Source organism: Rhinatrema bivittatum, chromosome 1 (genome assembly GCF_901001135.1).
Source record: "Rhinatrema bivittatum chromosome 1, aRhiBiv1.1, whole genome shotgun sequence".
NCBI lineage: Eukaryota > Metazoa > Chordata > Amphibia > Gymnophiona > Rhinatrematidae > Rhinatrema > Rhinatrema bivittatum.
The window spans coordinates 168,499,956-168,524,040 of record NC_042615.1 but is presented as its reverse complement, the minus strand read 5'-3'; positions in this window follow the sequence as shown (position 1 = coordinate 168,524,040).

Genomic DNA, 24,085 nt, shown 5'->3' with positions numbered 1-24,085 from the left:
TCCAATACAGATTTCTTCAAAATGAGCTGAATGGAGGCCTGCTTCAGAATCTTTGGTATTTTCCTTTCTCTTACAAAGACTTCACAATATCAGGGTAATTTTCAAACATAAATGTAATATACTATTGTAGCAATTTTCAAAAGTTCATTTACCCATATTAAGTATATGCCTTAGAAGAAAGCTGTCCCTTGAAAAATGTTTATTTAAATTTTTATTTTCTGCTTTTCACACTATTTTCAGCATTTTAAAACAGATTATATTCAGGTATTGTAGGTATTTCCCTATCCCTAGAGAGCTTACAATCTAAAGTTTGTACCTGAGGCAATGGAGGGTAAAGTGACTTGTCCAAAGTCACAAGGAGCAACAATGAGACTTAAACCCTAGTCTTCTGGTTCGTAGCCCACTCTCTAACCACTAGGCTACTCTTCCACTCATGTTGGTGTGCTGGTGGCCCCTCCACATTGCACCTCTTCCTGGACCTTCCCTCCACACCCCATTACCTTAGAATCATCATTGGTATTCAGTTGGAGGGCCTAGGGTACCTCCTAGCCTCAGGCAGACCTTGCACCTGTCATTTGACTGGCTGGGCCCTCCAAATAAAAACCAATGATTATTTTATGGTAATGGGGTGTGGCATAGTAAATAACATTAGGCAAGTGGCCTTTCCCCAAAACACCCCATTTTCACATTTTTTAGGGGACAGCTTTCATCTAAGGCATGTATTTGCTAGCTATGACTAACCCACCATTCTTGTTATCCTCTGTATAGCTTAGCCGTTAGAGATCCTTAAGTAGAGGGCAGAGTGAGTCATCCCTAATTTAATTAAATTTTTTAAATCAGTGTATTCCTTTCCATCAAGATATACTAGAATCTCTCAGTTTTAGATACAGGATCATGTATCTCTATGATCTAAAGCAAAGGAAGCTTTACTAAGTTTCTTTTCAAAGCTCTATGAAGGTTAGGAAGATCCAAATAAAAATAAATAAATAATAAAACTGGTTAATGATTTTTGGAGAGTAGGAGGATGGTGGTGAAGAGACATTAAATGGTTTGGATTGGGCTGGTTTCGATGACTGAAGATTATGTTTTGCTGAAAAATGGATTGTCCAGGTGTGATGATGTTTTATGTTGTAGAATTATATTTTAAGTTTGCTTAGGTTTTATGTATTGTAGTATGAATTTTTAATTTTGTACATCACTTTGGACAATTTATAAAAAAGCAATTAATAAATATTTTTAAATAAATAAACATTTCAGTAAATCTAATGCATGGTCAGTGAAAAATGAAGTTCTCATATTTGATGTACTTATTGATTTTTCTTATGACATAATAAGGTAGATTTGAAGAGTCACGCATGGGTGCACTGTGTGTGCACGTTTACCAGTGCGTTCACAAGAACGAGCCAATTTTATAACATGCGCACATAAAAGAGCGGACTTCCTAAACCCCCTACCTAACTTGCCTCCCTTTTACCCTATAGAAATGACCCCTAAAACCCCGCTTACTATCCATTTTTTATTTAAATACTTACACGATATCCATTAGGGATGTGAATCAGGCTTTGGATGATTGAAAATATCGTACGATAGTTTCAAAATCATCAGAAATCGGGGGCTCCCCCAAAACGATAGGAAAACCCCACAATATTGTTCGTGGGGGTTCTCTTATCATTTTGGGGGAGGGTGGGAAAAACGGCACACAAAAATAACCCCTAAACCCACCCGACCCTTTAAAACGAATCCCTTAGCTTCCCTCACCCTCCCGACCCCCCCAAAAACTTTTTACAAGGTACCTGGTGGTCCAGTGGGGGTCCCGGAAGCGATCTCCCACTTCCGGGCCGTCGGCTGCCACTAATCAAAATGGCGCCAATGGCCCTTTGCTCTTACCATGTGACAAGGTATCCGGGCCATTGGCCGGCCCCTGTCACATGGTAGGAGCACTGGATGGACCGCGCCATTTTTAAAGATGGCGCTGGTCATCCAGTGCTCCATGTGCATTGGAGTTACTTCACTCTGGAGGTTCCTGCCTGGCAAAGCTCCTTCAGGTCTTCTTCATGGAGCTTCTCTTCGTTTTGTCTCGTCTCATCATGTCACGCCATGTCAAGTTATGTCTTCGTGCCTGAGGTCCCCATCCAGGTGTCCTGGTGTCTCGTCTTGATCTTCTGCTTCCTGATTTCCCAAGTTCCTTGGTGTCCTGACCTTCTTGGTGTTTGCTTCAGTGCTCCTGAGCCTTCTGGTACCTGTCAGGCCGTGCTCTCTCAGATGACATCTTTCCCGAGCGTGGAGTAGCCTACAGGTGGACTGGTGTCCTGTGCTCCTGAGCCATCATGTCCTGCCAGCCTTTGCAGAGCTCCGTATGACTTATGGCTCCATCATCGAAGTTCTGCCTCGGCTGGATTCTTCCCTGTGCTTGTCCCGCTCCCAGCGTGGTCCGTGACCAATCTCCTCGGGCTGTGTAGGGCGCGCAGTGGGACAGAGTGGTCCGTGACTCAGTCCCGCGGGTGGACTGAGTAGGGTGCCCTGAGAGACAGTGCCAATGTCCTTCCGCCCAGCTTCTTGTCTCATCTGGACTTCGTCAAGTTCTTCGTCTCATCTTGGATGCTGTTGCATCAGTCTTGGTATCATGTCAACGTCTTGCCCCTGATTTCGTCACATCAACCCTGGTCCGGGATGCCGTTGCATCGACCATTGGTCAGTGATGTCTTCACATCAGCCCTGGTGCCATGTCTTCAGCTACCTTGGTGTCATGTCCTGTGTCAACCCTCGGTCCGGTCCTGGATCATTCTGGGGGTGGGCTGAGGCCCAAGGGCACAACAAAACACCCCCGCTACGTAACAGAATGCAAGGCCTTTCGAGGCCCCTTGTAACAGAATGCAAGGCCTTCCAAGGCCTCATTCTCAACAGAATGCAAGGCCTTCCAAGGCCCCGCACTCTAACAAAGTCTGTGAATCAGATGAGGGACAAGACAGATAGAATTTGAAGCTTCCTGGCATAAGAAAATAAAGAAAGGCCATGCTCGGTTAAACTAATGATCCAGTGAGCCCAACATCTTGTCTCAGATAGAGGGCAGCACAGGTGGCCTGGAAGTACCCAACAAACCTCAATATGAAAAAATATTTTATTTTGCTATATCCAAGAAACATGTGGAGCAACCAATGTCTACATGGTTAATAGTTATTTATGGACCTGTCCTCCAGAAATTTGTCCAAACCTTTTTTAAACTCAATTATACTACAAGACTTAGCCACATTTTTTGGCAACAAGTTCTATAGCATAATTATGCATTCACAGAAAAAAAAAATTTTTTTTTCATAAATTAGTTTTAAATCTGCTACTTGTTATTTTCAGTGAGTTTTTCCTAGTTCAGTACTATCTGATAATTTAAATAATTGTTCCCTTTTAACCTGTTCCATACCACACATAATTTTATAAACCTCTTTCATATGCCCGCCCTCTAAACATCTCTTCTCCATACTGAAGAGGCCTAATATGTTTAGCCTTTCTTTGTAAATTAGCTGATCCATTTTTGTAAATTTTTTTGTTGCCTTTCTCTATATTTCTTCTAATTCTGTCATATCTTTTTTTTAGGTGCAGTGACCACAATTGTACACAATTCTCAAAGTGTGGCTGTATCATGGATCAATACACAGGCATTATAATAGTCACAGTTTTGTTTTCTATTCCTTTTTGAATAATTCCTAAGATTCTATTTCATTTGTTTTGGCTGCCAATTCATGCTGAGATAATGATTTCCAGAATGACCACAAGATCCTTTTCCTGTGTGATATCTCTTATAGGCCTGGATTTATCAAAATGCGGTAAGTACCGCATGTGATAGCAAAAGGGGTGTGTTTTATGCTAATATAGCATTTATCACAATTTGCACTAATTACCTGTGCGAAGAGCTAAGTTAGCGCAAAGTGCAATGCCCTTTTCAGATTCTGTGATGCCAACCTGTTCTATTTCCTGCATTCAACCACTGGGGGACAATTGTTAATGAGAGAGAGAGAGAGAGAGAGAAAGAGAGAGAGAGAACGAGCCTGGCCATAATAATATGGCCCATATGTAGGTATTTGTATCCCTATGGTAGGCCCACCTAGTAACTCGAGGTGGGGATTAGGTAAGAGTGTATGGGGTTAGGGGCTACTTTGACATTCCACGTGACACCTACAAACAGAACAGTGGTCTCTTGTGAAGATTTGCTGGCCTTCGGAGTGAGGAAACTCACTCCAAGATGAGATTTGGGCAAGGTTCTCTCAACCTAGCTTGACCATCAAGCTAGGTTGAGAGAACCTTGCCCAAATCTCATCTTGGAGTGAGTTTCCTCACTCCGAAGGTCATCAAATCTTCATGAGACCACTGTTCTGTTCGTAGGTATCATGTACAATGTCAAAGTGGCTCCTAACCCCCTACACTCTTACCTAATCCCCACCTCGAGTTACTAGGTGGGCCTACCATAGGGATACAAATACCTACCTATAGGCCATGACATTACAGCCAGTCTCTCTCTCTCTCTCTCTCTCTCTCTCTCTCTCTCTCTCTCTCTCTCTCTCTCTCTCTCTCTCTCTCTCTCTCTCTCTCTCTCTCTCTCTCTCTCTCACTCATAGAATGTAGCATTATGTTTGCACAGTTAGGATTATTTTTTTCTGATCTTCATCACTATCCAGATGTCCACATTAAATTTGATCTGCCATTTAGATGATCAGGTTTTTATTTTCACAATATCCACCTGCAATTTCTCATTATCAATTCCTGGACTTGTAGCCTCACCTTTCTTTGCTATTTGAATAGGGAATTCAGAACTACAAGTCCCTGCATGTAATGGCATAAAGCCAGGACTGGATAAAACTGTCCTGAAAATCTGAAGCCCGTTGGCAGCCTTAATCAAGTTCTTCTCTTCAAACTCTTTCTGTATCGGCTTTACTTTCACACTCCTGTGAAATTGCTCCTTTTGGGCCAGATTTTAAAAGGGTTACACACATTAGGTATGCACGTAACCCTTTTAAAACCCCCCTGCACGTGCCGAGCCTATTTTGCATAGGCTCGGCAGCGCGTGCAAGCCCCAGGACGCGCGTAAGTCCCAGGGCTTGCAAAAAGGGGCGGTCGGGGGCATGGCCAGGAGGGTGCTGTTTTCAATCGGGGGCATGTTCAGGGGCGTTTGGGCGGTCCAGAAGCATTGCCAAGTGCCCCGACACAACGGCCTGTGTTGGGGCCTGCTGCGCCGGCGTGCGTAAGTTACTACTGCCCGGAGGCAGTAGTAACTTTTCTGATAAAGGTAGGGGGAAGGGTTAGATAGGGCTGGGAGGGTGGGTTAGGTAGGGGAAGGGAGGGGAAGGTGCGGGGGGGTGGTGGTGGAAGGAAAGTTCCCTCCGAGGCCGCTCCGATTTCGGAGCGGCCTCGGAGAGAATGGGCAGCGCGCGCAGGGCCTTGAGCCCGCCGACCCCGGATTTTATAAGATACGTGCGGCTACGCACGTATCTTATAAAATCCAGCGTACTTTTGTTCGCGCCTAAAGAGCGAACAAAAGTACGCGCGCGCATTCTTTTTTAAAATGTACCCCTTTGAAATAACATTTAAACAGGCATGCGGATGCTCATGCACCAATTTGTTGGCCCGTGGCTAGGGGCAAGGCCAATTTATAACATTCACACATATATATGCATGCACCAAAACTGGAAGATATATGAATATGTTGGGCCAGTGCATGCCAAGTGGATTTTAATAGCCACCCAAGTATGCAGGTATCTTCTGCTACACACACAAATTAAAAGTTCAGAAAAAGGGTGGGGCATGGTTGTGGTCTTAGAGGGGCATGGGAATTCCTGGATTTCACCTTGAAATTTGTACATGTAATTTTAAGTGGAGATACACCTATGCACCACGTAAGTGGGGTATTTTAAAATGCACGTGCACCGATGTCATTACCAGTTTCATCATTTCATTCCCAGTTCATCCAGGTAAGGAACAGTACTTCCAAACCCCCCTAGTTTAAAAACCTCCCTTCTCCCCTGTTAACCATGACCCTTATCACCCCACTGATGTGTTTAGTTTTATTAGGTTTACAACTTACATGCCATCCATAGCAGAAATAAAGTTATGTGGCAAGGAACCCCAGTGCGCACCTGTGAGAGTAAGTATTTATCCACAAATTTCAAGGCCAAATCCAGGAATTCTCATGCCCCTCTGAGACCACAACCATGCCCCACCCTTTTTCTGAACGTTTAATTTGTGTGTGTAGCAGAAGATACATGCATACTTGGGTGGCTATTAAAATCCACTTGGCATGCACTGGCCCAACATATTCATAAATCTTCCAGTTTTGGTGCCCATCAGGCTTTTAAAATTCTCCTTTTAATTCTCTGTTACATAGAATAATATTTTAATTTTTGGATAGCAATTGTGTAAAATAAATGTAAAATTCCCAGTAATTATGGCGACTTGAAACATATTTAACATTAAAAGAGAAGAATCAATTGATTTGCAGATGTAGTTGTCAAAAGACAACATTCAGGTTGCTCAGTTTTGTCTCCAAGGCATAGATCTTATTTACAAGTTTTCTTTCAGAAAGAAAGCACTTATGAATGTCATATCACTTAACACAGAAGTTTATTAAGATTAATGCACCTCATCAAACTGTGCAAAAAAAGATATAAAAGCACTCATGTTTGTTTCATGGGCAATTCTGAACTAATGCTAAGAGTTGAAGAGCTGAGAAGGCAAAGAGGTGACAGACAGCAAAGAGGAGAAAGAGGAGAGGATAATAGAACATCATCTCAAAGTCTGCTTGTGTCTAAACAAGCTATCAGAGAGGTCAATTTCTACAGGGCCCAAACCATTTGGATAACAATCTATGAGTTCTCCCATTTGCATCAACTCCTCCATAATGTATACATTTCAAGTCACCGGAAAATTCATTTAGGTCAGCCAGCATTCTGCATCTGCAAGGTTAAAACAATAACCTCAATTAGCTCAAAGCACTAGAATGTAATATCATTAATCAGAACAAGTCTTAATTCATCCATGTTGAAATGGTTGCTTTGGCAGCTCAGCTTTTCTGAAGCTCTAGAACGGTTGCAAGCACTTTAGAAAAGGAAACACCCAAAACTAGAGAAATTGAAAGCTGAGATGACATAATGCCACTAATCATTCCAAGGAGATCCATGTAATCATCTATATCCAGTGGGAAGGAATAGAAGCTGAAAAGTTCCAGGGCACAGCCATCCATTCAAAAGAAAGAAGCATGACCTTTCCTTCATTATTTTGAATGAAGGATTAAAATCATAAGCTTAACAATATCACCTGGGTAATGGCAACAAAGCACTTCCATCAGAATTCAGACTAAGTTCACATCAAAGGCAGCTAATTACTTAGAAGACAGCTGATTTATTAGAATTTGGTACATTTTCAGCAAATGAGCATGTTCTTATTATGAGGATAGTTCTTGCTTAATATGTAGCAGAATTGTGCATGAAAAGAAAGCACTCAATGGCCAACTAAATTCCTACATAATTGTTTCATTAGCATAAACATTTTGAGTTGACTTTCAAAACTAGGTGCCTATTCAGTTGCAAGGAAGAGCAGAATGGTTTGAGGTAAGTATGCCCTCCTAAGGTGTTTAGGGCCGGATTTTAAAACCTACGCACGCGGGGTACATTTGTGCGTGCTACCCGGCGCGCACAAATATACACCTGATTTTATAAGATGAGCGCTCAGCCGCGCACATATTATAAAATCCGGGGTCGGCGCATGCAAGGAGGTGCACACTAGTGCACCTTGCGCGCGCCGAGCCCTAGGGGAGCCCCGATGGCTTTCCCCATTCCCTCCGAGGCCGCTCAGAAATCGGAGCAGCCTCAGAGGGAATTTACCTTCCACCGCCGCCCCTTTCCCTCCCTTCCCCTACCTAACCCACACCCCAGCCCTATCTAAACCTCCCCCAACCTTTGTTTAATAAGTTGTGCCTGCCTCCGGCCTCGCCCTGGCCCACCTCTTTCACAAAGCTCCGGGACATGCACGCGTCCCGGGGATTGCGCGCATCGCCGGGCCTATGCAAAATAGGCTCGGCGCATGCAGGAGCAGTTACGCACGTAAATCCTGAGGATTTACGCGTGTAACCCATTGAAAATCTGGCCCTTAACCTCCACTCAGAGGAGATGGAACTCATCATATCAGAGATCCCCAAGCATGACAAATATTCTTTTGTGCCTACTTCTACCATATGTAATGTTTTCCAGAAAGACAAAATCTGGAAAGCCATTACTAAAAAGGTGAACCGCACTTACCACCATAAAAGGAAGTTGGAAATATTTTTTAAAATGATGGGATCTGCATCAGCAAGACTGTCAATCAATAAACACCCTCCAGTGCCTGTTCTGCCAGTTGCCTCCTACCCACCTGGACCTCCACTCACAGTGATACAACCCTAATAGTGCAGTGAGCATGATGACTATTTATACGCTCAAAGGCCCTGATCTTCCTAGGCTTCCAAGAGAGGGCCTTGTGTTTGCTGCACTGTGAGGAACATGTTGCTGGAGCAGAAGTCTGTGTGGTGAAGGGTCAGTGGAAGTGGCAGCAGGAGGTTCACTTTTAAAGATCTGGAGCAGAATTATGAGTCTGCAGGGTGGTAGCAACAGGAAATTTTCAACCCCTCAAATTTTGCAACAATAGGAACAGAATATTGTGGAATCCCCAGAAGGCATCTTCAACTCAGTGCAGATCCCACAGAAAATAGGTGATAGGGCATTAAGAAGGAGAGGAAGAAATTCAAGAGGAAATGCTCTTGCTCTAAATAATGTTTAGAAATTGAAAGATTGTTTATGCAAATATTTTGTATGCATTGGCGAATAAATATTATATATTAAGGGGCAAACAAGATTAAAGTTTTCAGGCACTTTTACCTGCTGATGTTACATCAGTCCTCACAGTGGAAGTACATGAGTAAGAACCTAAGAACATAAGAAATTGCCATCCTGGGTCAGACCAAGGGTCCATTAAGCCCAGCATCCTGCCTCCAACAGAGGCCAAACCAGGCACAAGAACCTGGCAATTACCCAAACACTAAGAAGATCCCATGCTACTGATGCAATTAAAAGCAGTGGCTATTCCCTAAGGGGCGGATTTTCAGAGCCCTGCTCGCGTAAATCCGCCCAAAACCGGGCGGATTTACGCGAGCAGGGCCCTGCGCGCCGGGAAGCCTATTTTACATAGGCCTCCCGGCGCGCGCAGAGCCCCGGGACTCGCGTAAGTCCCGGGGTTCTCCGAGGGGGGCGTGTCGGGGGCGTGTTGGGGGGCGGGCCCGGTCGTCGCGGCGTTTCGGGGGCGTGTCGGCAGCATTTTGGGGGCGGGTACGGGGGGCGTTGCTACGGCCCGGGGCGGTACGGGGGCGTGGCCGCGCCCTCCGTACCCGCCCCCAGGTTGCGGCCCGGCGCGCAGGAGGCCCGCTGGCGCGCGGGGATTTACGCCTCCCTCCGGGAGGCGTAAATCCCCCGACAAAGGTAAGGGGGGGTTTAGACAGGGCCGGGCGGGTGGGTTAGGTAGGGGAAGGGAGGGGAAGGTGAGGGGAGGGCAAAGGAAAGTTCCCTCCGAGGCCGCTCCGATTTCGGAGCGGCCTCGGAGGGAACGGGGGTAGGGTGCGCGGCTCGGCGCGCGCCGGCTATACGTAATTGATAGCCTTGCGCGCGCCGATCCAGGATTTTAGCAGATACGCGCGGCTCCGCGCGTATCTACTAAAATCCAGCGTACTTTTGTTTGCGCCTGGAGCGCAAACAAAAGTAGGCTATTCGCGCGCCTTTTAAAATCCGCCCCTAAGTATAATTGATTAATAACCATTAATGGACTTCTCCTCCAAGAACTTATCCAAATCTTTTTTGAACCCAGCTACACTAACTGCACTAACCAAACCCTCTGGCAACAAATTCCAGAGCTTTATTGTGCATTGAGAGAAAAATAATTTTCTCTGATTAGTCTTAAATATGCTACTTGCTAACTTCATGGAGTGCCCCCTAGTCCTTCTATTATCCGAAAGTGTAAATTTCCCTTTGAAAATTGTCAAGGGGAAAAATTTCCCCTAAGGATGTGCACCTTCTTTTTCTTGTAAATAGATTTTCCAGCCAAAATAAGACATTTTCAAAAATGAAAAATTATGTGCTTTGTTGCCTCCATGGGTTAATCCTACCCTAGGAAAACTTTCAAAAAATGCAGGGAAAAATGCTCACATTGTAGAACAATGTGCTTACTTTTACCTGTATATAGGATGAGCAATTTTCAAAAATCTCATTTACCCAATAAATAGCAATTTAACATTTTGAAAATTACCCTCCCCAAATGTTACAAGATCAGTCAATTTCTAATACAGATTTCAGGATTCAGTGTGTGTTGCTCTATCCTGTCTAAGAAGAATTTTTGGGGAATGATCAATTAATGGTATTATTTTAATACATTGGGCCTCATTTTCTAAAGTATCGCAGGCCTGCAATACTTTAGAAGATGAGGGGCGGGGGGCCGAAACGGGGGGAGGGCCTGCGCTAGCCAGCAGTGATCACACCATCGCGGTGTGATCGCTGCCGGTTTCACACCCAATAGCGCCACCATAGGAGGTGTAGCTATTGGGAGCGAAAGCTGCTGTGAAAAGGCATTTACCTTTTCACTGTCCACGGCGTCGGCGCAGAGTCGGCCCCGGTGACGCCCCGACTCCTCCTCTTCCGGGGCCGACTCCGCCCCCATCCTGGTATCGCACGCGATAAAGGACTTTTCGCGTGCGAAAGGTCCCTTATCGCGTGCGAGCGGCGTGGAAAATGAGGCCCATTGTTTGTAATATGTAATATGTGAAATATGTTATGAAATATGTTTTTGTATTGAGTATGAATATTAAGAGTGAATGATTTATATGATTATATATGTTGTTGCTATAATGTCATTCAGAGATAATTTTTATGAGCTGTTTTGATAAATTGTTCAAATAAAAATTTGATAAACACTATATACACAGGTTCTGTGTTTACATATTGACTATTGCTATAATTACCTGTGTTTAGAACCCTTGATGTTTGTATACTCTATCCTGTCTAAGTCATCTTCATATTTAAGATCACTATTATTTGAACTCCTTAGGTGCAAATATCTCAGAATTATTATCTATGCCAAAGAAATGTCACTTTACTCTGATGTGTTGCTTGGTGCATTTTTACTTAACCCACAAACTTTCATGTAGGCCATGAAGTTTCTCAATTTATTCATCTTCTATATGAATATCATTACATGTATTTCTCCAGTAAGAAATATTATACTGCTATTTATTATTAAATGTTAAATGATCAAAAGTCACAAACTCCAGTTTATCTTACAAACGTCTACTGACCAGGCTTTCATAAACTTCCTATTGTGCTATTTTCTTCTACATTGTTTCAAAAAACTATACTGTAATGTTTTCTGCATGCTGCACTAAATACTATCCTAAACTTGCAGCAAATTATCATAATCATTGGCATCACTATATTCACTAAAGTTTACTGAATTGAATAAGAACAAAATAAATCCATACAGACAAATTAGAATAAGAAAAGTTTATGGACATAATAGTATGCTATAATACTATTTAAATAAATGGGGGTTAAAAGAAAATAATATAACCCATTTAAATCAATTGGATCATTTAGAGTTAATGGTCCTCAATAAATCCCATGAGTTAATTGGTGATCATTAGCTACCATTTGAATCTATAGGATAAATAAAAGGCAATAAATCTCATTGTAGTGAATGAACTAAAAGTTATTAAGATATATTATTTTCTATGGTGCCGATGCAATATAAAGTGCGGAAAGTGGGTGCTGAAAAGTCAGCGCCTGCGACCCTAACATGCACATGGTGCCCGCAAGGGGGGCACCATGCAATACTCAAATTAAGGGGTCGCGCTAGCAAGGAGGCGCTAGGGTTGCTTGCGCAACCTTAGCATCTCCTTCCTAACGCGACCCTGCCGCGGCTGCCGATTATGAAGACCGACACCGGAAAACTCAACGTCGATTTTCATAACCGGCCGTCTGCCAGTAATGAAAATGGCCACCAATAAACTTGAGTTTACAGGCGTCAGTCTTCATAACTCGGCGGTCTGCCCAGTTCTTTTTTTTTATTTTTTACTTAAAAAAAAGAACTACAGAAAAGCAGTTTTTTCTGTACTTCTTTTATCTGTGCTCAGCTCCAGGCCTGCTCCAGGCGATAAATGTGAGGAGCGGACTGGGAGGGAACTTCCCAACCCCCTAAACTAACCTCCCTTCCCCTTCCCCTAACCTACCCACCACCTAGCCCTAACCTAGCCCCCCCCCCCCCCCCCAAATTTGTTTCTTACCTCTTGTGCCTGCCTCGGGGCCACTCTGCTGGGGGCCTCTAGCCCCACCCTGCCACCGGACTACCCTGCCCCACCCCCACCCACCTCTTTCTTGAAGCCCCGGGATTTACAAGTGTTCCGGGGCTTTACATGCTTGGCCAAGCCTTTTCAAATAGGCCCGGTGCCTGTAAGGCATCCTACCGCATAAATCCATGGAATTTACATGCTTAGGGGTGGATTTTCAAAGTGTTATGTGCGTAATATACCAGGCCTATTTTACATATGCCTGGTGATGCGTGCAAGCCCCGGGACGCGCGTATGTCCCGGGGCTTGAAAAAACGGGTGGGGAGTGGGCGGGGTGGGGACAGGACTGAGGCCTCCGGTACAGCAGTCATGCCAGCGCGCGGAACCTACGCCTGCCCGGTGGCAGGCGCAACTTCACCAAACAATGTCAGGGGGGATTTAGATAGGACTGGGGGTTGGGTTAGGTATGGGAAGGGAGGGGAAGAGAGGGGAAGGGAGGGGAAGGTGGGGGGCGGAAGGAAAGTTCCCTCCGAGGCTGCACCAATTTCAGAGCGGCCTCGGAGGGAACAGAGAAAGCCATTGGGGCTCCCCTAGGGCTCGGTGTGCACAAGGTGCACAAGTGTGCACTCCCTTGCACGTGCCGACCCTGGATTTTATAACATGTCACGGGCTACCAGTGCCATTGGTCAGCCTCTGTCACGTGGTAGGAGCACAAGATGGTGCTGGCCATCCAGTGCTTCTACCATGTGACAGGGTCCGGCCAATGGCACGGATACCCTGTCACATGGTAAGGGCAAAGGGCCATCGGCACCATTTTGATTAGTGGCAGCCGACGGCCCGGGAGCAGGAGATCTCTCCAGGGCCCCCCACTGGACCACCAGTTACCTGTAAAAAGATTTTTGGGGGGTCAGGAGGTTGGGGGAAGCTAAGGTATTAGTTTTAAAGGGTCGTGGTGGGTTTAGGGGTTATTTTTGTTTGCTGTTTTTCCCGCCCTCCCCCAAAATGATAAGAGAACCCCCACAATCATTATCGTGGGGTTTCCTATCGTTTTGGGGGAGCCCCCGATTTCTAACGATTTTGAAAATATTGTCCGATATTTTCAATCGTCCGAAGCCCATTTCACATCCCTATTGTCTACGCCACCCTGATCCCCGATGACAATTTGTAGTTGAGGTTGATGCTTCGGACGTCGGATTTGGTGCTGTCCTTAGCCAACATAATGGCACTCACACCCTGCATCCTTGCTCCTTTTTTTCTCAGCGCTTCTCCCCTGCTGAACGAAACTACGGGATAGGAGTCAAGGAGCTACTAGCAATCAAGTTGGCGTTTGAAGAATGGCACCCATGGCTTAAGGGTACTCAACATCAGATAACGGTTTTCACCGTCCACAAAAATCTTGAATACTTATGTCATGCCCAACACTTGAACCACAGACAAGCCCGCTGGTCCTTGTTTTTTAACCAACTTGATTTTCTCTTGAGGTATTGCCCAGCAGACAAGAACACCCGTGCAGATGCTCTTTCCCGCTCATTTTCTCTGGAGGATATCCTTGATACTCCGCATCATATCATTGACCCTACTTGGGTACTTCTTTCAGCTACCCACCACATGGTTCCAGCTGGAAAGACAGTGGTACCTCGGACACTCTGGAGGAAGATCCTCAGATGGGCCCATGACTCACTCCTTGCAGGTTACCCTGGTCAATCCAGAATGCTGACCACCCTGCAAAGATATTACTGGTGGCCCTCTATGAAAGAAGATATATGTGTCTATGTGGAATCATGTCTTACCTTTGCAAGACAGAAACCACCCGCTGGTCATCCGTGGGGACTTCTCCAACATCTGCTCGCTCCTAGTGAACCATGAACACATATAGCCACTGACTTTATTGTCGATCTACCCGTGTCCAATGGCAACAACACCATCTGGGTCACTTAGATCGCTTTTCTAAAATGGCTCATTTTGTGGCATTACTCGGGATACCATCAGCTCCAGAATTAGTGAAGTTATTCATCGGTCATGTCTTCCATCTACATGGCATGCCTAAGCACGTCCTCTCTGACCAAGGAGTTCAATTTACAGCAAAATTCTGGAGATCTCTCTGTAAAAGGTTTGATATATCTCTGGATCTAACATCAGCTTACCATTCACAAATCAATGGTCAGACCGAGAGGATGAACCACACGCTAAAGCAGTTTCTCCGGGCCTATGTCAATGTCAGACAAAGCGACTGGTCCAAGTTGCTCCCTTGGGCAGAATTTGCACTGAATTCCCATCCATCAGCTTCCACAGGATCATTGCCTTTTCAGCTCGTCTATGGACGTCAACCTCTACCTGCTTTACTAATGCCTTTGTCAGTATCTTCTCCTGCAGCCCATGCCTTGGCGCAAGAACTGCATCAGCTTTGGGAACATACTAAATATCTTCTTCAGAAAGCTGGGCAACATGCGAAAAAATTATACGATGCCCATCACAGAGCAGCTCCGCAAGTTACAGCCTAGGGACAAGGTATGGCTCAGTACCCGCTTCATTTGCCTAAAACTGCCTTTGGCTCAATTTGCACCCCGGTACATAGGGCCTTTCGCAATACTCTGCCACCTGGGTCCAGTCACATATAGCTTACAGTTACCAGCCTCTTTTAAAATCCACAATGACTTCCAAATCTCCCTTCTAAAAATGCTCATCTTGTTGGAATTCTCGAGGAAGATACCTGAACCTCAACCTCTCTCCGCTGAAGAAGACATTATTTAACAGGTGGAAGATATCCTTGATGTAAGGAAACATGGAAGACACTGGGAGTACCTCATATCCTGGGAAGGATTTGGACCAGAGGAGAATAGTTGGGAGCCTGCAAGCAACATCCTCGACAAGGAGTTGATCAGACAATTTTACCTGTCACATCCTAAAAAGCAAAAACTCTCGGGGAGGGGCCCTAAGAAGGGGGGGTACAGATAGCTGCGACATCTCATGCTCACCTCTTTTTTCACCGCACCGTCAATCCTAGGACGAATGCCAATCTCTGCCAACCACCGCCGACCTCCCTGGAGTTCCCGGGACAATGTGGGCACTGCCGACCGCCATCTTGTTTTCAGAATCACCTAAGCGACGCGCGTGCTTGCGCAAGGGACTCCTTTGCACATGTCATGGTGGGAACCTCAGGGGCATCCCCTCCCAATGACGTCAACCCACTGCTGTATTTAAGCTGACCAGCCCTCTGCTACTACGAGTTAGCAAGGACTTCTCTCATTGCTGAATCCACTCCATTCTTGGATCTCCAGTTCCAGTGTCTCTTCTTGGTGTTCAGACGCTCTGGGTACCCGCTCCTCGAGGGCCTTTCCGCATCCTGGCTATATGCTCCTCAGAGGGCCTTCCTACTGGGACTCTCCTGGAACTTTCTCTGTTAGTACCTTCTATGATACCAGCCTTACTGAAGCTTACTACAGTGTACCCTGTGCCTCGGGCCACTACTGTTCTTCTTCAGTAATTATTCCAGCATATCCTGAGCTGCAGGGTATTTCCGCATCTACAAGGTCCACATCCGGGTTCCTGCACCTCAGACCTTCCAATACCTTCATCATCACTACAGTCATCCTTGGCGTACCCCGTGCTGTGGGCCACTACCGGATATGCCCTTCTGAGGTATCTCCATCTGTTTGTAGGAATCTCCTGGTATACCATGCACTGCGTGTTACGCTTGGGCTCCGGTCAGGAGTCGTGCACACCACCCAGCAGGGTGGCTCCAGGTGGAGAGAGACAGGAAGCTCGAAACAGAGTCAGGTACCAGGCTGGGTCAGGGCAGGCAGCAATAATCAGAGTCTGGGTTCAGGCTGGGTCAGGGCAGGCAGCAATAATCAGAGTCTGGGTTCAGGCTGGGTCAGGGCAGGCGGCAAGTGGCAGTGTCTAGTACAGGCTGGGTCAGGGCAGGCGGCAAGTGGCAGTGTCAAGTACAGGCTGGGTCAGGGCACAGTAAGCAGGACAAGGCAGGTCAGAAGGCCCGTAGGCCACACACACATACACGGAAGGCCCGTAGGCCACACACCAATAGCGGGGCAAGGCAGGTCAGAAGGCCCGTAGGCCACACACACACACACGGAAGGCCCGTAGGCCACACACCATAGACGGGGCAAGGCAGGTCAGAAGGCCCGTAGGCCACACACACACACACGGAAGGCCCGTAGGCCACACACCATAGACGGGGCAAGGCAGGTCAGAAGGCCCGTAGGCCACACACACATACACGGAAGGCCCGTAGGCCACACACCAAAAGCGGGGCAAGGCAGGTCAGAAGGCCCGTAGGCCACACACACACACACTGAAGGCCCGTAGGCCAGGTATGGAAATCAAGGAAGAAGGCCCAAAGGCCACGCAAGGCAAGGATAGGCCCGAAGGCCGCACAAGGCAAGGCAAGGATAGGATAGGCCCGAAGGCCGCGCAAGGCAAGGCAAGGCAAGGATAGGCCCGAAGGCCACGCAAGGCAAGGCAAGGCAAGGATAGGCCCGAAGGCCACGCAAGGCAAGGCAAGGCAAGGATAGGCCCGAAGGCCGCGCAAGGCAAGGCAAGGCAAGGATAGGCCCGAAGGCCGCGCAAGGCAAGGCAAGGCAAGGATAGGCCCGAAGGCCACGCAAGGCAAGGCAAGGCAAGGATAGGCCCGAAGGCCACGCAAGGCAAGGCAAGGCAAGGATAGGCCCGAAGGCCGCGCAAGGCAAGGCAAGGCAAGGATAGGCCCGAAGGCCGCGCAAGGCAAGGCAAGGCAAGGATAGGCCCGAAGGCCGCGCAAGGCAAGGCAAGGCAAGGATAGGCCCGAAGGCCACGCAAGGCAGGCTAGAGCAGGGAGCCCAGGTGAGCTCGATGCCGAAGCACCGAGGCAACTGTCAGGCAGGGTTAAGAGGGCACACCCAGAGCATAGAGTGGACATAGGAGATGGACTGGGCCTGTCAGGAAAGCCAGCCCTAGAGGGACCCCTGGTGGTGAGGCGGTAACACAGCAGCCACAGCCGTAACAGTACCCCCCCCTCAAGGCCTCCCCCTCCTCCTGGATCCCATCTGTGCAGGAGGTAATCAAGAATAACGGGAGACCACTCCGGGGGTGATGCGGCAGGGTCAACTCCTTCCCGAGGAAATAAGGCAGTCCATAACCCCACCTGGGGTGACAAGGCAGACACAACCCCAACCTGGGGCAGAAAAATAGTCCATAACCCCTCCTGGGACAAGGCGGCAGGGTTAGACCCCTCCTGGGGTAGCAGAGGCGGTGCAGATTTCCATAACCCCTCCTGGGGTGACAAGGGGAACACAAACCCCACCTGGGGCAGAGAAATAGTCCGTAACCCTTCCTGAGGTGATAGTAGGACCGGTCCGGACCCTTCCAAGGTCGGCATCAAGACCGGTACAGGCCCCTCCAGGGGCGGCAGCTGGGCCAGTACAGCAGGCTCGGATCCTACTCGGGCAATTGTAGCAGGCTCGGACCCCTCTCGGGGCGTTGTAGCAGGCTCGGACCCCTCTCGGAGCGATGAAGCAGGCTCGAACCCCTCTCGGGGCGTTGTAGCAGGCTCGGACCCCTCTCGGGGCGATGAAGCAGGCTCGGACCCCTCTCGGGGCGATGAAGCAGGCTCGGACCCCTCTCGGGGCGAAGAAGCAGGCTCGGACCCCTCTCGGGGCATTGTAGCAGGCTCGGACCCCTCTCGGGGCGATGAAGCAGGCTCGGACCCCTCTCGGGGCGTTGTAACAGGCTCGGACCCCTCTCGGGGCGATGAAGCAGGCTCGGACCCCTCTCGGGGCATTGTAGCAGGCTCGGACCCCTCTCGGGGCGTTGTAGCAGGCTCGGACCCCTCTCGGGGCGATGAAGCAGGCTCGGACCCCTCTCGGGGCATTGTAGCAGGCTCGGACCCCTCTCGGGGCGTTGTAGCAGGCTCGGACCCCTCTCGGGGCGATGAAGCAGGCTCGGACCCCTCTCGGGGCGGCAGCAGGACCGGTATGGACCCCTCCGAGGGCGGCAGCAGGACCGGTATGGACCCCTCCAGGAGTGGCAGCAGGACCAGTTCAGCAGACTCCGATGGCTGACTCAGGAAGTCTGTCAGTAGGGCCGGTTCGGACCCCTCCGAGGACGGCAGCAGGGCCGGTTCAGCAGGCTCAGTTAGAAAGTCTGTCAGCAGGACCGGTTCGGACCCCTCCAGGGGCGGCAGCAGGGCCGGTTCGGACCCCTCCGGGGATGACAGCAGGGCCGGTTCAGTAGGCTCAGATGGCTGAGTTAGAAAGTCTGTCAGCAGGACCGGTGCGGACCCCTCCGAAGACGGCAGCAGGGCCGGTTCGGCAGGCTCAGATGGCAGAGTTGCATGGTTAAAGGTAGTGTGCATGGAAGACACAGATTGTACTGCCGTGGGCTTGATACCTCGAGCCAAAGTCTGATGCTCCTGATTTTGTTTCTGGAGGAGCAGTTTAGAGAAGGCACAGGCAGTTCTAGGACGTCTAGGGAAGGTGCTCGTTAGTGTCCACTTGGCAGCTGTGGGAAGCTGAGCCCTGCTAGAGTTAATCAGCTCTCTCCGTTGTAGAGAAACCTGTTCCCGAGGCTCTAGCACTGGTCTCACAGAAGCCTTCTTGGCCAGGTAAGTCCTGGGTTTTTCTACCCACAAACTGCCAGCAAAAATGTCTGTTTTAGTTGAGCCAGAAACAGAATACTGGTTAGGAGAGCTGATAGCTTTTTCTAATTGCACAGCTGGTCCTAGAGCAGAACAACAGGGGCAGGGTTTGCCTGGAGGTAACAAACACGGGAGACAGGAGCATTTCCACCACCCTGGTTTAGGAGCCAGACAGTTCAAACACTCCTGATAGACAGAGACATTTTTCTTGTTGCAGTTATTGCATGACCAGTGTTCCTGACCAACAAGTTCACAGGCTAGACAGTTCTGATAGCTTGGATAATTCAAAGTCTGACAGGAATGGCAGGTATAAAACTTTAAAGAAGGAGGCATCTTGAATTAGTGAAAAGTTGACTCACCGGCAGGACACAGACCTATCTCTTCCCCTGGAAAATGTGATGGCTTCGGCATACTGTTACGCTTGGGCTCCGGTCAGGAGTCGTGCACACCACCCAGCAGGGTGGCTCCAGGTGGAGAGAGACAGGAAGCTCGAAACAGAGTCAGGTACCAGGCTGGGTCAGGGCAGGCAGCAATAATCAGAGTCTGGGTTCAGGCTGGGTCAGGGCAGGCAGCAATAATCAGAGTCTGGGTTCAGGCTGGGTCAGGGCAGGCGGCAAGTGGCAGTGTCTAGTACAGGCTGGGTCAGGGCAGGCGGCAAGTGGCAGTGTCAAGTACAGGCTGGGTCAGGGCACAGTAAGCAGGACAAGGCAGGTCAGAAGGCCCGTAGGCCACACACACATACACGGAAGGCCCGTAGGCCACACACCAATAGCGGGGCAAGGCAGGTCAGAAGGCCCGTAGGCCACACACACACACACGGAAGGCCCGTAGGCCACACACCATAGACGGGGCAAGGCAGGTCAGAAGGCCCGTAGGCCACACACACACACACGGAAGGCCCGTAGGCCACACACCATAGACGGGGCAAGGCAGGTCAGAAGGCCCGTAGGCCACACACACATACACGGAAGGCCCGTAGGCCACACACCAAAAGCGGGGCAAGGCAGGTCAGAAGGCCCGTAGGCCACACACACACACACTGAAGGCCCGTAGGCCAGGTATGGAAATCAAGGAAGAAGGCCCAAAGGCCACGCAAGGCAAGGATAGGCCCGAAGGCCGCACAAGGCAAGGCAAGGATAGGATAGGCCCGAAGGCCGCGCAAGGCAAGGCAAGGCAAGGATAGGCCCGAAGGCCACGCAAGGCAAGGCAAGGCAAGGATAGGCCCGAAGGCAAGGCAAGGCAAGGATAGGCCCGAAGGCCGCGCAAGGCAAGGCAAGGCAAGGATAGGCCCGAAGGCCGCGCAAGGCAAGGCAAGGCAAGGCAAGGATAGGCCCGAAGGCCACGCAAGGCAAGGCAAGGCAAGGATAGGCCCGAAGGCCACGCAAGGCAAGGCAAGGCAAGGATAGGCCCGAAGGCCGCGCAAGGCAAGGCAAGGCAAGGATAGGCCCGAAGGCCGCGCAAGGCAAGGCAAGGCAAGGATAGGCCCGAAGGCCGCGCAAGGCAAGGCAAGGCAAGGATAGGCCCGAAGGCCACGCAAGGCAGGCTAGAGCAGGGAGCCCAGGTGAGCTCGATGCCGAAGCACCGAGGCAACTGTCAGGCAGGGTTAAGAGGGCACACCCAGAGCATGGAGTGGACATAGGAGATGGACTGGGCCTGTCAGGAAAGCCAGCCCTAGAGGGACCCCTGGTGGTGAGGCGGTAGCACAGCAGCCACAGCCGTAACACTGCGGGCCACTACTGGACCTCCAATCCAGTGGTGCCACCCTGGGCATAACCTATTGCTCAAGAACTGTGTTTATTTCCATTCCCAGCTCTGCAGGTTATGCCTTGTCTTTCCTCTCAATAAAGTCTCTCCTACAGCTGTGTCCTACGTCACTGACACCATGCCCACCTACGGTGAGGCTCACAGGGCTCCTCCCTGTTGGCAGAGACATCTCTCATCTCAGCCCAGGGTTCACATTCTTACAAAACCATAACGTAACAGACATGCTGACAAGAGTAAATCATCTTATATGCCACCCGCCTTGTGTGACACCAGACTAGAACAGCTATCCTTCTGGATATCTGCTCTTTGTTCTGAATATCCCCCATCCCCATATATTTTACCCACCTCTGTACTTCACTTCATGCATCTGATGAAGTGGACTCTTTCCTCGATGCCTCAATAAATTGGCTAGCCTATAAAGTGCCACCAGGTTCATGGTATTTTAGCTATTAAAGTGTTTTTGGATTTTCAGAAGGCATTTGAAAAGTTGCTCATGAGAGGCTCATCAAGATATTAAAAATTAATCGGATAGGAGGCAATGTCCTCTTGTAGATTTACAACTGGCTAAAGGATAACAAACAGAATAGGACTGAAATGTCAACTCTCTCGGTAGAGAAAATTAAATAGTTGTGTATCCCAGGGATCTGTACTAGGTCCAGTGCTTTTAAATGTATTTATTATGATCTGGAAAAGGGGGTGAAGAGTGAGGTGATAAGCTTAACAGATGACATTCCACCAATAAATCATGATTTGCTCATTAATAATAATTATTTAAGTGCTTCACAAATATTCTATTGAACTATAAATAAATGTGCTACATATACATCATATCATATAATCATATGTCATAAAATTATTGCATAAAAATATTACACATGATTTATTATTCTTAAATTATTTATTATTCATCAGATATTTCTTAACATAGTGTAGGTACCCGTAACAATTCCCAAAAACTTTTATCATAAATACCATAACAAACTATCCCATAAAACACACTAATCATTCACTCACATCAATCATACTATTATTAAAATACCCACCATATTGCACATTTCCCAAATACCTATTAAACATAAACAGCAATTATACTATATGAGGCAATAATCCCTATATATGATTGATATCAAGGAAGAGCTAATACACTGGAGAATTGAGTTTCTATGAAGAAGGAGTGGGCAGTTAAAACCGTGGTATAAAACTCAACCCCTGAGGAAGCTTAAGTGCGAAACAGGGTCCTGTCGGGATTAAGAATACAAGGGATTGAGAATACACATGACCTGAATACGCGGGGAATATTAATGACTGTTGAAGGATTATAAAGATTTATGAATTGGAAATATTGATAGTGTATATGTATATCAATCATATATAGGGATTATTGCCTCATATAGTATAATTGCTGTTTATGTTTAATAGGTATTTGGGAAATGTGCAATATAGTGGGTATTTTAATAATAGTATGATTGATGTGAGTGAATGATTAGTGTGTTTTATGGGATAGTTTGTTATGGTATTTATGATAAAAGTTTTTGGGAATTGTTACGGGTACCTACACTATGTTAAGAAATATCTGATGAATAAAAAATAATTTAAGAATAATAAATCATGTGTAATATTTTTATGCAATAATTTTATGACATATGATTATATGATATGATGTATATGTAAAACATTTATTTATAGTTCAATAGAATATTTGTGAAGCACTTAAATAATTATTATTAATGAGCAAATCATTATTTGGCCCCGCCCCGACACGCCCCCAACACGACCCCTTCAGAAAACCCCAGGACCTACGTGCGTCCCGGGGCTCTGCGCGTGCCGGCGGCCTATGGAAAATAGGTGCGCCGGCGCGCAAGGCCCTGCTCGCGTAAATCCGGGCGGCTTTACGCGAGCAGGGCTTTTAAAATCTGCCCGCAAGTGTGAGCAGTGCTAAAACAACTTTCTTCCAACTGCATCAACTACAGCATCTTCAGCCTCTTCTCAATGACTCAGCCTTTGGAGCAGTCATCCAGGTCACTGAGATCTCTTGCCTGGAGTATGCAACTCGCTATTCATTAGGGATGTGAATCGTGTCCTCGATCGTCTTAACGATCAATTTCGGCTGGGAGGGGGAGGGAATCGTATTGTTGCCGTTTGGGGGGGTAAAATATCGTGAAAAATCGTGAAAAATAAAAAAAACGTAAAATCGCAAAACCGGCACATTAAAACCCCCTAAAACCCACCCCCGACCCTTTAAATTAAATCCCCCACCCTCCCGAACCCCCCCCCCAAATGACTTAAATAACCTGCGGGTCCAGCGGCGGTCCGGAACGGCAGCGGTCCGGAACGGGCTCCTGCTACTGAATCTTGTTGTCTTCAGCAGGCGCCATTTTCCAAAATGGCGCCGAAAAATGGCGGCGGCCATAGACGAACACGATTGGACGGCAGGAGGTCCTTCCGGACCCCCGCTGGACTTTTGGCAAGTCTTGTGGGGGTCAGGAGGCCCCCCCCCAAGCTGGCCAAAAGTTCCTGGAGGTCCAGCGGGGGTCAGGGAGCGATTTCCCGCCGCGAATCGTTTTCGTACGGAAAATGGCGCCGGCAGGAGATCGACTGCAGGAGGTCGTTCAGCAAGGCGCCGGAACCCTCGCTGAACGACCTCCTGCAGTCGATCTCCTGCCGGCGCCATTTTCCGTACGAAAACGATTCGCGGCGGGAAATCGCTCCCTGACCCCCGCTGGACCTCCAGGAACTTTTGGCCAGCTTGGGGGGGGCCTCCTGACCCCCACAAGACTTGCCAAAAGTCCAGCGGGGGTCCGGAAGGACCTCCTGCCGTCCAATCGTGTTCGTCTATGGCCGCCGCCATTTTTCGGCGCCATTTTGGAAAATGGCGCCGGCTGAAGACAACAAGATTCAGTAGCAGGAGCCCGTTCCGGACCGCTGCCGTTCCGGACCGCCGCTGGACCCGCAGGTTATTTAAGTCATTGGGGGGGGGGGGTCGGGAGGGTGGGGGATTTAATTTAAAGGGTCGGGGGTGGGTTTTAGGGGGTTTTAGTGTGCCGGCTCACGATTCTAACGATTTATAACGATAAATCGTTAGAATCTCTATTGTATTGTGTTCCATAACGGTTTAAGACGATATTAAAATTATCGGACGATAATTTTAATCGTCCTAAAACGATTCACATCCCTACTATTCATTGGAATGCTCATCAAACTAAATCAACGATTGTAACTTGTACAAAATACTGCAGCATAGTTGCTGAGTAACAAAAATGCCTACCCTTAAGGCCCTCCAATGGTTTTCTGCTCTCCACCATATAAAATACAAAATCCCAAACTTAGCCTATAAGGCCCTTGCAGGAAAC